General features: G+C 46.6%; 1 protein-coding gene and 1 pseudogene across 1 annotated transcript in view; one reads left to right on the forward strand and one right to left on the reverse strand.

Moving 5' to 3' along the window:
- LOC133362981 (uncharacterized) overlaps window positions 1-13192 on the forward strand; it is a 439193-nt gene that overhangs the window by 333830 nt on the left and 92171 nt on the right. The window lies entirely within an intron of this gene.
- The window catches only part of LOC133362985 (NACHT, LRR and PYD domains-containing protein 3-like), a 38475-nt pseudogene that overhangs the window by 14449 nt on the left and 10834 nt on the right, over window positions 1-13192 (reverse strand).

Below are 13192 nucleotides of genomic sequence, written 5' to 3' on the forward strand. Positions count from 1 at the left end.
GAGGGTGAGTGGTGAGGGTGAGTGGTGAGTGGTGAGGGGTGAGTGGTGAGGGTGAGTGATGGCGAAGAGTGGTGAGGTTGAGTGGTGAGTAGTAAGGGTGAGTGGTGATGGTGAGGGTTAGTGGTGAGGGTGAGTGTTGAGTGGTCAGTGGTGAGGGGTCAGGTTTAGTGGTGAGGGTGAGTGGTGATGGTGAGGGGTGAGTGGTGAGGGTGAGTGGGGAGTGGTGACGGTGAGTGGTGAGGGAGAGTGGTGAGAGTGAGTGGTGAGGTTGAGTGGTGAGGTTAAGTGGTGAGGGTGTGTGGTGAGGGTGAGTGGTGAGGGTGAGTGGTTAGGATTTGTGATGATGGTGAGTGGTGAGGGTGAGTGTTGATGTTGAGGGTGAGTGGTGAGGGTGTGTGGTGAATAGTAAGGGTAAGTGGTGAGGGTAAGGGTGAGTGGTGAGTGGTGAGGTTGAGTGGTGAGTAGGAAGGGTGAGTGGTGAGGGTGAGTGGTGGGTGGTGAGGTTGAGTGGTGAGTAGGAAGGGTGAGTGGTGAGTGGGGAGGGTGAGTGGTCAGGGGTGAGGGTTAGTGGTGAGGTTGAGTGGTGAGTAGGAAGGGTGAGTGTGGAGGGTGAGTGGTGAGGGTTTGTGGTGAGGGGTGATTGGTGGTGGTGAGGGTGAGTGGTGAGGGTGAGTGGTGAGGGTGAGTGGTGAGGGTGAGTGGTGATGGTGAGTAGTGAGGGTGAGTGGTGATGGTGAGTGGTGAGGGTGAGTGGTGATGGTGAGGGGTGAGTGGTGAGGGTGAGTGGTGACGAAGAGTGGTGACGTTGAGTGGTGAGTATTAAGGGTGAGTGGTGAGGGTTAGTGGTGAGGGTGAGTGGTGAGGGTTAGTGGTGAGGGTGAGTAGTTAGGGTTTATGGTGATGGTGAGTGGTGAGGATGAGTGGTGAGGGTGAGTGGTGAGGGTGAGTGGTGAATGGTGAGTAGTGAGGGTGAGTGGTTAGGGGTGAGTGGTGGGGATGAGTGGTGAGGGTGAGTGGTGAGGGTCAGTGGTGAAGGTGAGTGAAGGTGAGTAGTAAGTAGTGAGGATGAGTGGTGAGGGTGATTAGTGAGTAGTGAGGGTGAGTGGTGAGGGTGAAGGTGATTAGTGAGTAGTGAGGGTGAGTGGTGAGGGTGAGTGGAGAGGGAGTGAGTGAGTGGTGAGCGTGAGTGGTGAGGGTGAGTGGTGGTGGTGAGGGTGAGTGGTAAGCGTGAGTGGTGAGGGAGAGGGTGAGTGGTGAGGGTAAGTGGTGAGTGGTGAGGCTGAATGGTCAGGGTGAATGGTGAGAGTGAGTGGTGAGTGGTGAGGCTGAATGGTCAGGGTGAATGGTGAGAGTGAGTGGTGAGGGTTAGTGGTGAGAGTGAGTGGTGAGGGTGTGTGGTGATTGGTGAGGGTGAGTGGTGAGGGTGAATGGTGAGGGTGAGTAGTGAGGATGAGTGGTGAGGGTGAGTTGTGAGTGGTGAAAGGTATTGTCAAAGCCCACCGGGCTTTGACAATACCTTAGTATCTGTGTATATATGTAAGGTTATTAAGATATATATTTTTCACCCGGGCGACGCCGGGTACTTCTGCTAGTTATATATATATAACAAGTGGCATTCACGAATATCAGTTTACTCACAATTATCCATTCAATTATACTGCAGTGCATCTTTATAATATGAAAAGTGTTTGCGTTTATATGAACGCAAAGTTTGCAACAGAGGATCACACACAAGTGAAGTACATTTTAATCGAACAACATAGGGAGATATTTACAATTAATGCTGTACCAGGGAGATGTTTACAATTAATTAATGTATCTGCTAACAATATAAATATTGCTTTAGCCGACGTGTTAAACTAAACAAATGTGTTAAGATTACAGTAAAACATTTTGAAAGTGGACTCAATTAAGCAGGACAGCAATATTAAATGTGTTCACATTTAAATGTTTACTTCACGACGCGTTGCACCAACAATTAGCACAGTTCGTGCACAGAGCACTTGTGAGAAACGAACAGCAAAGCTTACTCGAGAATCTTCAAACTTGTGTTAGCCTTGAGGATGACACAGAGAGGAACCCGACTTGTTCGTCAGTGAACACCGATACAGGCTGCAGGGAGAGAAGAGACGGTGAGTGGGGGCAGAGAGGATGGGTGGAGGGTCTGGGCACAGAGTGGGGGATGGTGAGAGGTGGTGGTGGTTGACGGAACAGTGGTTGAAGACTTTGCACATATTCTTGGGTATTTCGGTAAAATTTCGATTTAAAGCTTTCGTGACTGCAGGGATTCATCTTCTTGGTTCTTTCGGTAAAGTCACGTAGAAGGGAAATAATAAAATAATAAAAACAAAACATAATAAAATAATTCTCACGTTTCGGCTACAATGCAAGCAGCCGTCCTCAGGTGAAGAATGAAACACCACCAAGCTTGGAGCGTATATTTAAGCTGGGTTGGAGGGGGAAGGAGAGCGCCTTGACAAAATATTTTGCATATCAAGAGGAATTTAGCATATTTATGGGAAATGCGTAGGAGGTGGGCGGGGGGGGGTTTCAAAGTCAAGTAGATAGGTTCAAATAAAATAACAAAGATAACAAAAACTACGACATTTCGATCGCAACACAAGCGATCGTCATCAGGAGAAAAAAGGGCGGGAAAGCTGCTGAGGCAGGCTGTTTTAAAGGTTTGAAATGGGTGCAGTACAAAGGTCATGTGGGTGACTACACCCATTTTAAACCTTTAAAGCAGCCTGCCTCAATAGCTTCCCTGCTCTTTTAATTACACATTTTCTATTAACTCACTCTGTTGTTGTCGTATCCTCAAATCTTGTACCTCAATTTTAACCCACTTCCCAATGTGGTATCGACTGTAAACTTGGTATACTTATGTCTTACTGATGACAATACTATATTCTATCATTAATTTATTTTTTATTTTTTAAACATTCTTTATGTTATGTTCCACGCTCAACTGACGTTGGCTGTAAATCACCACGGCCCTTTACGTTGTGGCAAGCTTCGGGGCCACTTCCTGGAGTCGTGGAGTTCTGCCATTACGTATACAGTACATTTCATTAAAGCGTGTTTTTAAAAAAAGTATTTTTAAATATTACTTATTTCTCCTGATGACGATCGCTTGTGTTGCGATCGAAACGTCGTAGTTTTTAGCTTTTTTATTTGAACCTATCTACGTGACTTTACTGATAGACCCAAGAATATGAATTCCTGCAATCACAAAAGTTTTAAGTCAAAATTTAATCTATGACGGTAAATACAGATGATCATCGTTTATATCGAGTTCATGTTTATCTGGCTTCCAACATACGGTGAAACCGGTAAAACCGCTGAAAATGCTGTACCAGTCCGGCGATCGGCACCATGTGCGTGACAAAACAAGTAACTGTGCTCTATTTCAGTGCCAAATATATATACAGTACATTACACACTACATACAACTTAAACAATGAAAATACTGCACGTATATAAATGTTTCATGACTGATAACTACAGTAACAGAAACAGTAAACATACAGTGCGATCCAGCGAAAATTGCTTGCAATTAAGCGTTCGCCAGAGCACCGATCTGAAGGCTGCATCAGTCCGACGATTCTCAAACACAAGTTGTTGTTAAACACAAGGTGTTGTCACACAAGTAGTTGTTGTCAAACACAAGTAGTTGTTGTCAAACACAAGTTGTTGTTGTCAAACACAAGTAGTTGTCAAACACAAGTTGTTGTTAAACACAAGTTGTTGTTAAACACAAGTTGTCAAACACAAGTTGTTGTTGTTGTTAAACACAAGTTGTTGTTGTCAAACACAAGTTGTTGTTGTTAAACACAAGTTGTTGTTGTCAAACACAAGTTGTCATCAAACACAAGATGTCGTCAAACACAAGTTGTTGAACAAGAGCATAGTACGCACATCACCCCATACAGAGTCTTCGATAATGGAGTGGTGAGTGCGGTACAGTAAATAGTAACTTTTAACAGCAGGATATTTATTGTCTTTGTATATTTATTTAAGCAATTTTCATATCGCAAACAATTTTAAAAGACTAATTATATATACATAACACCTAAAAACATAATCTTATTCAACAATCTGCAAAGATAAGCCATTTTAAATAATGACGCGATTATCTGGTGTTTTTGAAAATCAAGTACTGTACCCCCTTCCCTCCGAAGCCGCTGGATATAATCGATCATCTACTGTATTAACACAATATAGTTTGAAACAATATCATTGTTTAGAGTAGGTAATGTGACAATTGTAATTGTATTGTTATTTAATAGTGGTAAAAAGTGCTGGAATAAGTGTGGCTAATAACTTAATTGATGAGTGCATAAAAAAGAAAGTTATAAAATACGTTAAAATACAACATTATGCTACTTGCTTATTAGCTCGTCCTAGGACGGAAGCTGTAATATTTACGAACAAAAATGAGCAGAGTATAATTGTATAGTGTTAATTGAATGGCAGTGAATCTTGCACGAAAGTTTGTCATAAAACACTTCACTGCATTTCACTGTAGCACTGTATATAACTGACCTTAAATTTGTTCTAATTCACTGCTCTGATACTTTATTCTCTTCTGCTTTCGGTTGCTGGGGTTCGAATAAATTGGATTGCAGTACAATATCTGGAAAATCACCGAGAAATGTCTATTTAACTAAAATGTAGAAGCATAAATTAGACTTACCTTTTGTTTCAAGTGCTGAAGAATATATAAAGACCCCAAATCCACTTTGTTGCTGCATATAATTATTTATTAGATTCACTTTCAATTAAAAAAAACGTCAAATTTAAAGCGAATTTGCGAAAAAAATGTATTTCCGCTCGACCTTAATGACGGAGGGTGCGGCATGTGGAGTGACGTCACGCGCGGGACACAACTCCCTCATTAATAATCATGAGCTGATGACGTCACTCCACATAGAGCTTCCACCCCTCATCAATAATCATGAGCTGATAACATCACTCATGTGGACCACGCCCCCCACCCCCTCAATAATCAAGAGCGGATGACGTCATTCCACATGGAGCTCCCCACCATCAATAATCATGAGCGGAACAGGACCCTGCGGGGTGGGCTGGTAGGAACGAATAACCAAAGAATATAAACATAATGTATTATTACACTTGTTTAGCCAGGAAAGCCCCACTGAGTCTAAAGGTTTTTGTAGGATCCTGCCAAGTGTTTGCAGTAGGGGGCGATGTTGCTACACCTAATCAGACGATACGAAGGGAGACTTTGAGGCCTAGTTCTAGGCTTTAGGCCTAGCTGTAGGCTTTAGGTCGCTGTGAGTTAATTTTTAATTTAAATGTTTTAATTATTAATGTAAAAGCTTTAAATGTAAATGTTTCTATTTAAAAACATCAGGGAATGTAACATTGTGAAACATTAACTCCCTTTCACACACGTGGGGGTACGATACGAAGGGAGAGTTTGTGGCCTAGTTCTAGGCTTTAGGCCTAGCTGTAGGCTTTAGGTCGCTGTGAGTTAATTTTTAATTTAAATGTTTTAATTATTTATGTAAAAGCTTTACATTTAAATGTTTCTATTTAAAAAACATCAGGGAATGTAACATTGTGAAACATTAACTCCCTTTCACACACGCGGGGGTACGATACGAAGGGAGAGTTTGAGGCGTTGTTCGAGGCTTTAGGCCTAGCTGGAGGGTTTAGGCCGCTGTGAGTAAAATTTTAATTTAAAAGTTTTAATTAAAAGCTATCTCAGGGAATTATAAGGGAATGTTACACTTGTTTAGCCAGGAAAGCCTCATTAATTTAAATGTTTTAATTAAAAGCTATCTGAGGGAATTATAAGGGAATGTTACACTTGTTTAGCCAGGATAGCGTCACTGAGTCTAAAGGTTTTTGTAGGGTCATGCCAAGTGTTTGCAGTAGGGGGCGATGTTGCTACACGGACGGACGGATGATATAATCTATTGTAGGCTGGTCCACTTCGTTCCTACCAGTAGGACGTCTCTTATGTGGACCCCGCCCCCACCCCCTCATTAATAATCATGAGCTGATAACGTCACTCGTGGACCACGCCCCCCACCCCCTCATTAATAATCAAGAGCGGATGACGTCACTCACATGGAGCCCCCCCCCCCCTCACCTGTAAAGAAACGTCTGCGTAGTTATTTATTTGGTTAACTTTCAATAAAGAAAAGTCAAATGCAAAGCGAATTTGCGTAAAAAAAAAGATTCCGCTCGACCTGCGTGAGTGTAAAAATCCTCCCGCTCATGATTATTTTATTATTAATGACGGGGGGGGGGGAGTGTGGCATGTGGAGTGACGTCACGCGCGTTACACACATTTCTGGGCTATTATAGTAGTAATACTGTGTTTTGTGTCCACGTGTGTATATATATTTGTGTATGTGTACTTATATGTGTGTGTATGCATCAGGACATTACTCACTCTAACGTCTCCAAACTCCCTTCTCTCCCCAACATCCCGTCCGCTAAAAGTCGCAGTCCGCTGTCTCTGATCTTGTTTTCACAGAGCCTAAACCCGGGTGGACGGGAGAAGGGACAGCGCTGACTCACTGAGCCCACGGGAACTGCGGAGTCAAACACGCGGTGAGTGAGGGACACTCACAATTGCGGTGAACATGACCAGAGCACACACGTTCATGAGCAAAGCTGCTCCTTGTTTAATGCTTCTGTGTTATACAGTTTATATATAACACGTGGCATTCACAAATATTAGTTTAATCACAATCATCCATTCAATTATACTGCACTGTACCTTTCTAATCTAAAAAGTGTTTGTGTTTTCTCAACACAAAGTTAAAACAGAGGATCACACACAAGTACATTTTCATCGAGGAACACGGGGAGATGTTTACAATTAATTTATGTATCTGCTAACAATATGAATATTGCTTTAGCCTACGTTTTAAACTAAACAAATGTGTTAAGATTACAGTAAAACATTTTGAAAGCACAGTTCGTGCACAGAGCACTTGTGAGAAACGAACAGCAGAGCTTACACGAGACTCTTCAATCCTGTGTTGGCCTTGAGGATGACACTGAGAGAGGAAACCGACTTGTCCGTCAGTGAACACCCAAACAGGCTGCAGGGAGAGAAGAGACTGTTAGTGGGGGCAGAGGGGGTGGGTGGAGGGGATGGGTGGAGGGTCTGGGCACAGAGTGGGGGATGGTGAGAGGTGGTGGTGGTTGACGGGACAGTGGTTGAGGGTCGTGTTTGTGAAGACTGTGCACATATTCTTGGGTATTTCGGTAAAGTCAAGTAGATAGGTTCAAATAAAGTAACAAAAAACTACGACGTTTCAATCGCAACACAAGCGATCGTCATCAGGAGATAGAGCGGGGAAGCTTCTGAGGCAGGCTGTTTTAAAAGTTTGAAATGGGTGTAGTCCAAGGGTCATATGGGTGACTACATCCATTTCAAACCTTTAAAACAGCCTGCCTCAGAAGCTTCCCCGCTTTCTCCTGATGACGATCGCTTGTGTTGAGATCGAAACGTCGTAGTTTGTTGTTATTTTATTTGAACCTATTTACGTGACTTTACCGAAATACCAAAGAATATGAATTCCTGCAATCACGAAAGTTTTAAGTAAATTTTTTTATCTATGACGTTAAATACAGATGATCATCGATTATATCCAGTTCGTGCTGATCTGGCTTCCAACATCCGGTAAAACTGCTGCAAAGGCTGTACCAGTCCAGCGATCGGCACCATGTGCGTGAAAAAACAAGTAGCTTTGCTCTATTTCAGTGTCAAATACTATATACAGTACATTACACACTACATACAACTTAAACAATGCAAACACTGCATGTGTATAAATGTTTCATGACTAATAACTACAGTAACAGAAACAGAAAACGTACAGTGCGATCTGGCAAAAATTGCGTGCAATTCGGCATTCGCCAGCCGGTCCTAAAGCTGCATCAGTCCGACGATTATCAAACACAATTAGTTGTCATCAAACACAAGTTGTCGTCAAACACTGGTTGTCATCAAACACAAGTTGTTGTTGTCAAACACAAGTTGTTGTTGTCAAACACAAGTTGTTGAACAAGAGCGTAGTAGACACATCACCCTATGCAGTCTTCGATATTGGAGTGGTGAATGTGGTACAGTAAATAGTCACTTTTTACAGCAGGATATTTATTTTGTATTTGTATATTTATGTAAGCGATTTTGATATGGTAAGCTATTTAAAAACACTATATATATACACAGAACACCTAAAAATATAATCTTATTCAAGAATATGCAAAAATAAGCCATTTTAAATAATGATGCGATTATTTGGTGTTTTTGAAAATCCAGCTGCCAGATAATCGATTATCTACTCTATTAACATAATATAGTTTGAAACAATATCAATGGTTAGAGTAGATAATGTGACAATTGTAATTGTGTTGTTATTTAATAGTGGTGAAAAGTGCTGTAAAAAGTGAATAAAAAAGAAAGTTATAATAGACGTTCCAAAATGTTTTACCTTATACTGAGTATCTTTGTGTTTTGTATCCGCATGTGTGTATATATTTGTTTATGTGTGCTTATATTAGTGTGAGTGCATCAGGACATTACTCACTCTAACGTCTCCAAACTCCCTTCTCTCCCCAACATCCCGTCCGCTAAAAGTCGGAGGCCGCTGTCTCCGATCTTGTCACTCAGCCTAAACCCGGGTGGACGGGAGAAGGGACAGCGCTGACTCACTGAGCCCACGGGAACCGCGGAGTCAAACACGCGGTGAGTGAGGGACACTCACAATGGTGGTGAACATGACCAGAGCACACACGTTCATGAGCAAAACTGCTCATTGTTTCATATATAACACAGAAGCATATGATATTTGTGGCATTCACAAATATCAGTTTACTCACAATCATCCATTCATTTATACTGCACTGTACCTTTATAATCTGAAACTTGTTTGTGTTTATAAGGGTGTTGTTTTGCAAGACCTCGTCTACAAAAAAGACAAAGATCCCCCGTATAGCCTTAACAGACTGTAGGGACAAGTTCTGTTCGCGAGCACCTATGAAGGCCAGAACGGCACACGAGGGGGTGGGTAGCCTGCACCACACGCCCGACCGCCTTTGTATCCCCAGTGGCGATGTTTACACACCGCACCAGGTACTCATTTAAGGCTGAGTCGACCTAGAGGGAGGCCCAGGTCCGGTTCAGATAATCGTCACTGGTGTTGGCCGTGAGCGGGAATCGAACCCGGGATGCCGGGTTCATAGCGCAGCGTAGCGCTAACCACTACACTATCGCTCCTCGTCTACACACCTAAAATAACTAAAGTAAATAACTCAAGAAATGAGCTTAAAATGAAAACCAGCAATAAAAACATGGGAAAATATATAGTTCTAAGCATATAAAACAAACAATTACGTAATGCTGCAAAAGGAAAATAATTACTTAATGATATAAAAAATGAAATTTACCTGAATCCTCGTGAAGCTCGGGCTCGGTGAAGGCGACGTTTTTGTTGGGGCGGGGCTTACGCCTCGCTAAACTAGTTGCACTTATGTAAACTAATGCAAACATTTCCACACGTTGATTTTTTTAGATGATTTATGTGAGCATGTCCGTAAATTCGGATTTCCGTAAACCGGGGACTGCCTGCACATACATGCGTATATTAACTAATGTTGTTGTCCATGTCGCACTCAGATCACTGGACAAATTGCGCCTTATGAATATCAATCCTTATTATATGAAGAGTGCTTGCATTTATTTTAATGTAAGAAATACTGTAACATTAAAACAACTGCAGACTCAAACATGGGTGTGTATAAGTGCGTAGTAATGTGCAAGTATTCGTGTATATAGATATTAGTGTATATGTACATGTGAGTGTGTATATTCATATATGAGAGTGTGTATATTAGTGTACATGTACGATCTAATAAATCTGAAAATCTAAATAGGATCGAGCCTGGATGGTGCTTCTACCCGTGACTAACATGCATATCAACAGGTGTTGTAGCCTGCGGAGCTGCGTTATGGCAATGGAACAACATTCATCTATGCTCTACACCAACCCACACTGACAAGAATGGTGATGTATGTGTAGGGGTGTTAGAGAGAGAGCCCGTTATGCATGGCAGCTTATGGCAAACAAACACAGTGGGCGGGGCTACGTGAGTGCACGGGGAGGTGCCCTCTACGACGTCCGCGCCAGGCACCCTGGGGGGGCTGATTCGGACGTTATGATCCCCCGGGGCCCCACCCCTCAGCGAGGGGTTGGGTATAAAAGGGGATGTATCAAAGGGCTCGGGAGTTATGTTAAAGCTAACCAGAGAAGACTGAAGACGTCTTAGATAGAGCCCTGGACTCCCCTGGTTCGCCGTCCTTATCAGGGCCGAACGGGACCGAGCCAGCGGCGTGGTCCCGAGAGCCAGAGCCGGTGCTCTTGTAAGAGCTGGTCTGGGACTCCGGGTACCGGGCCCGACTTACCAGTGTCGGGCCAGATAGCCTCCCCTAGCCCGTTAGTGGAGGACTAGGAGGCAGGCTAGGAGTAGCTAGGACGTGTATCCTCAGCTAGTCGGGTGAGGGGGCCGATACCCCCTCCAGTGCTGTATGCCACGAACGTGCTGTGTTAAATAAACCCGTGTGCCTCCAACTCCGGTGTCCAAGAGTCGTGAACGCTACTACATCTGGTGTCGGAAGTGAAACAACTACGAACATGGACACGTGCCGGACGGCTCGAGTCAGGGTACCAGAGGCGGAGGACACCACTGTAGTCGGGGAGCCCGAGACGGCTGAAGATGGCTCCGAGCAGCCGGGGCCGGATGCATCCACACCACAGCAGCAGGAGGAAGGGGAACCGTCGACAGAGGGGCTGAGGCAGGCGCACGCGAAGCTGGCCGAGCTGCTGTACGCCGCTGCCACCATGCTCGACCACATCACACAGCTGGGGGCTGCTGGACCGCCACGGGGCGACGGCAGCCGACGACGACCACAGCGCCTTCCCGCCATTTCGACGGAGCACCGTTTTGAAAATCCCGCCATCGCCGCAGCTGCTGTTGAGGGCGTGGCCGGCCTGAGCATCGCGTCCAACGGCGGGAGTACAGTACCTGCCGCGTCATCACCAACGGACGGAACGTCACCACGGGTGCGACCGGCGATGCCATCACTTGTTCGCGCCGACGCAGAGCCGAGTGAGGGGGACGAGGGAGTGCGATCTTCCGCGGCAGCCGCTGCCTTACATCAGCGACTACCTTCACTCAAAGAATTTGTGGGCGAGGAAGGCGACTGGGGCGGCTTCCAGCGGCGCTTCCTCGCTCACCAGGAGATGGCACAGTGGACGGACGCCGAGGCTCTCCGCGCGCTGCCGGCACTCCTCGACAGCGACGCCCTCGCCACTCTAACATCGGCACCGAAGGAGAGGCGCTCCACGCTGCAGAAGGCGATGCAGGTGCTGTCTGCAGTATACGGTCCACCGTCGGACTGTCGTCAACTCTTTTACGATCGCCAGCGGGGGGCAAAGGAGTCGCCCCTGGCGTACCGCACAAGCCTCCTGGCACTGGCAAAGGCGGCCTTTCCACGGATGAACAACGAAGGTGTCGACGCCATGGTTACGGAGAAGATACTCCTGCTGGCGGACGACTTAGATATCGTCATCGTCGCACAGGACGATGCAGAGATGTGCTCCCTCCAAGCAGCCCGACTCCTCCACGCAAACCTGTGCTCACAACGACGGAAGGCCAGCAAGGCGGCGAGCGGGCGTGCCGTCGCTGCAGCCACCCTCCCGGCGGAAGAGGTTTGCGCCATCGACCATCAACGGCAGCATGGTGCGGGAGTACGGGCGGACCGGGGCGGTTCAAGCCATCTCCAACATCCATCGTCGTCGCCAGCGCTCCCGCGCTGTTACAACTGCGGCATCCGGGGCCATGTCGCCTCGGGGTGCCGCTCTCCTCGGCAGCGCGGGACGACACCTCAACGGGACGCCGGCCCTCGTCACAAGCTCCACCATCATAATCCGGCGAGTCGCGGCACCCCTCATGTTTGGCCCACGCACACGCCCGTCACGCACTCAAACACCGCAACGAATGGCGGGCCGATATCGCGCACCATCGCACCAACACGCACCACTCTGGGTACTCATATCGAACCCGGCCAGTGGTCCGTGTTGGCCGATCGTGTTGTAGCCGCATCGTCGGGGTCGTCTGCCGTTGTGGGGCACATCGACGGGGTTGAGGTGCGCATCCTGGTCGATACGGGAGCATCGGCGACCATTATTTCGGAGTTAATTTACAATATTCTCCCTGCCCAGAGCCGTCCTTTGATGCCTGTTAACGTGCCATTCTATGCTGCTAACGGGGGTTCACTGGGCATCATCGGACAGATTCGTGCCCAAATTTGTATTGGGGAAATTAAATTGTCTGGGCCGATTTTTGTTTCCTCCTCGCTGGCGGTTCCGTGCCTGCTGGGGACGGACTTCCTGGCCAAAATGCCGATTAGGATATTAATCGACCAGGGATGCATTGAGCTCCCGTCGGGCCGACGCATGGCGTTTCTGCCATCCCCCGTTACGAGTCGGACGGCGTTCGCGACGGTGCCGGCGTTCATAGATAGAACGGTGCGCGTTCCTCCGGGGGCACAAATGTTGATTCCTTTGAAACTTCAGCGGCCCTTCGCTAAGGGCATTGGGGCCCAAGGGGTTCTGCTGGGGCCGTCTAGGGCCGGGGTTAGTGGACCTCATTTACTTCCGGCCCAGACCATAGTAAGAGGGGACGGAGACCCCTTCATCGCGGTCCTCAATGTGGGCTCGCAGACGGTGGTGGTCCCACAGGGGACCGTGCTTGTTCACGCAACGCCGGTGCCCTGTGAGGAACCCGTCGCGAATCACGTCAGCGTTGTCCCTGCGCCGCGACCACATTCGGACAGCGATGAAGGGTGGCTCGAGGCGCTTTGTGCGGGATCGACGGACCTGTCAAATTCAGAGCGTCAACAACTTAAAACACTACTGCGGGAATTTTCCGACGTTTTCAGTCGAGATAAATACGATTTGGGTTGCACTCATCTGCTGCGTCACCATATTGATACGGGTGACAGCGCGCCAATACGCCAGAATCCCTTTCGGTTGAGTCCCGCCGAAAAGGACCATGTCAAATCGGCTATTGATGACATGTTGGCCGCCGACATCATTTCTCCTTCCACCAGCCCTTGGGGAGCGCCGATCGTCCTGGTTAA

Source organism: Lethenteron reissneri, unplaced genomic scaffold (assembly GCF_015708825.2).
Source record: "Lethenteron reissneri isolate LAM-NWPU_2019-01 unplaced genomic scaffold, ASM1570882v1 scaffold_1639, whole genome shotgun sequence".
Lineage (NCBI taxonomy): Eukaryota > Metazoa > Chordata > Hyperoartia > Petromyzontiformes > Petromyzontidae > Lethenteron > Lethenteron reissneri.